We start from the raw sequence: 3,034 nt of genomic DNA, 5'->3' as shown, positions 1-3,034 counted from the left end.
ATTGGGATCAATCTCAAGTGACTAACCATATACAACAAGAAAAAAAAACACGCACACTAGAGTATTAATTATATTCGGTTTATACACTACCGAGTACAGGTACAATTCCGATAATATTAACTATCACATATGATCACGCTAAGTTACAAACCAAAGAGAGCATTACACAGACAACCGTAATTATTGAAGCTATTCTTATATCATTAGTACCAAGATATGATCGAGCATTTGAGATCTCATCCTTGACAGATTTTTCTTGCCAATAAAGTCCAACCCACAACAACTTGCACATAAGCTCGATCATAAATGTGGTCCGTAAATGAGAACCAGCAAACTCTCCATTTCCTATTGAATAGTAAGCCACAAAAGACAACCCAGAGACCTAGTACAAATCCTAAACGCATGTTGAGGTACAATGAAACCACATCATTCATTCCTTCATCATGTTCTTGAGGAGCATATGGAATTATGTCTGTTCGTGAGCAATTCCTTGCGAGAGGTGGACCACATAGACCTGGGTTGCCAATGTAGATAGACGCTTGGTCCTCTAGAGTTCTTAATTGGTTCCCGGAGGGTATAGTTCCGGTCAGGTCGTTATATGACAGGTTCAAGTGGCATAGTGATGTTAGAGATGATAAACTTGTAGGAATTTCACCAGAGAGCTCATTATGTGAGAGGTCAAAAGACTCCAATGCATGTAGCTCACCAATACATTGGGGTATTATGCCAGTCAAACTATTCCAAGAGAAGTTTATGCTCTTTAATGTACCAAGCTTCCCAATTTCTTGAGGAATTTCTCCTGTCAAACTGTTGCAAGAAAAATAAATGTTCACCATGTATACGATCCCCTTGTTATAGCCAAGAACTTGACCTTTTATGTACACCGGTACAGTATAAGCATCAAGGGAATTGGTTAGAGTTCCAAGTCCAAAATTAACAAGGTGGAAAAGGCCACCACTATTATTGGAAGTAGAACTCATAGCTATGAGATTCACAAATGAACGTGGTATGTCGCCTGACATGTTGTTGCATGCAATGTCTAAAAACTGAAGCCCCTTCATCTCGGTTAGTTCACCAGGGATGCCACCAGAGAACATGTTCGAGCGCAAACTCAAAAGTGCCAGTTGAGGTAACTTTGACCCGATCCATATAGGTAAGCTCCCAGAAAATTTATTGTATGTCAGATCCAGAAATTTTAGCTCTCTGCATCTTCGAAGAAACAATGGGAATGCTCCTGAAAGAATATTGTTGTTCAGGTTGAGCAAGGCAATATTTGATATTTTGATTCCTTGATGGCACTTCGGAAATGTACCATTTAGCAGATTGATTGATAGGTCTAGAAATAATAATTTTTGCAGCCAAAGCAAGGAGCAAGGAATAGTTTCAGAAAAGGAATTGTTGTAGAGAAGTAATACATTTAACATTGGTGCTCCTATATCTGATGGCAGTGCGCCTGACATGTTGTTTCTAGAAAGGTCGAAGAAGAATAGATTATTTGGAAGTGTTGGAATCGGGCCAACAATCTGGTTAGAACTGACATCCAGCATTTGCAAGGGAGATGACATGGGAAATGTAGGAAGTATACCAACCAGCCGATTTCCTGATAAATCCAAATATTTAACATTGGAATTTGCAATCCAAACAGGTATGCTATCATGTATGCTTGTATTTGAAACATCAAGTTGAATGATTGTTGGTTGGTTAAGCCAAGCGGGAAACTAGGGGCCTAGTATGCAAGATCCAAATATTGCATTGGATAAGCTGAATGGAGTTTTCCATGTACCTTCGACCTTCACAGTTAAGGAATTATCAGAGATATCTAGGAATTGTAAGGTTGTCAGATTTGTGAAATGGTCCTCGGTGATTGTTCCGTGTAGGTTGTTGGATGTTAATGATAATTTTTCCAAATATATGAGGTCTCATATACCTACGGGCACCTCTCCAGACAACTCGTTGTTGTCGAGGCAGATCGTGGTCAGGCTGCTAAAGTTCCCTAGCCGAGCTGGTAAGCTCCCTGTCAAATAGTTGTCCTCCAGAGATAACATACTCAATTCATCTAATGGGAACCGATGCAGTAGCTCTGCTATGTCCATGCTGACGGAGTTGGATAGTAATGTGAGCTCTTGTAGTTCGTTCAATTCCTTGAAGGTCAATGGTACCGTGCCAATGAAGTTGTTCCAAATCAAGATACATCCACCGCGTCTGCCATGGCTAGGATCGTGGCAACTTTCGGAATTGCTGCATCGGCTCGTCCATTTTTTGTGTGTGTAGGCGCGTGCGGCCTCTAGCTTGGTTCGTTGGGTATTTGTGTAGGAGGAGTCCGTGGTGGTGGTGGTGGAACAGTTCCTTCGTTCCACGTTCGTATCCAAAGTCCAAGTCCACACGTACGTACACATCGATCCAAACCAAACCAGCTTTCATGATAAGGAAATGCTGCCCCGTCCATCAAGTTAGCTTGACTTGAGTGATAACTAGGTTACTGTCTTTAGCGCATGGATGAAATTCCACAGGCAACTATTTTCGTTGCCGCAAAAAAAAACACTATTTTCGTTAGAAAATCACTCAATTCTACAGGAAAATTACGCTTACGTATGTACAGATCCAATCCAGCTGTGTGACACTGACAAACGGCATCGAGTCATGGAACGAGCAACGCCATCCATATTCTGCTAGTCCACAATCCAGCTGGCGGTCTTCCTTGGCACGGTCCTTATTCTGCTAGTAAAATATTTAATCTTCGTGCAACTTCTCCAAAAATAAACGAGCTATATATCGCCCCTCGTCCTCAAAATTCAGCAAAAAAAAAAGCAAAATTACGTGGTACACTATACTATTCTAGAAAGCCACATCCAGCAAGCCACACGCTCGAAGAGGGGCAACGCCATCCATATCTTTGTGACAGTCTTCTTCTGACACGGTTCTTATTCTGCTAAAAACGTATGTATTCTTCGTGCAAGTCTTTTCAAAAATTAACCAGCAGAGGAAGGTGCTAAAAAAGGACCAGATAAATCCCGAATATTCGGATTTTAAGCAT

At 41.2% G+C, this 3,034-nt stretch overlaps 1 pseudogene; it reads right to left on the bottom strand.

Moving 5' to 3' along the window:
- Positions 1-236: 236 nt before the first annotated feature.
- LOC123146423 (receptor-like protein EIX2) lies at positions 237-2,396 on the bottom strand (annotated as a pseudogene).
- Between the last annotated feature and the right edge of the window lie 638 nt (positions 2,397-3,034).

This window comes from Triticum aestivum, chromosome 6D (assembly GCF_018294505.1).
Source record: "Triticum aestivum cultivar Chinese Spring chromosome 6D, IWGSC CS RefSeq v2.1, whole genome shotgun sequence".
Classification (NCBI taxonomy): Eukaryota; Viridiplantae; Streptophyta; class Magnoliopsida; order Poales; family Poaceae; genus Triticum; species Triticum aestivum.
The sequence above is the reverse complement of the archived record's forward strand: the minus strand, read 5'-3'. Positions and strand labels throughout refer to the sequence as shown.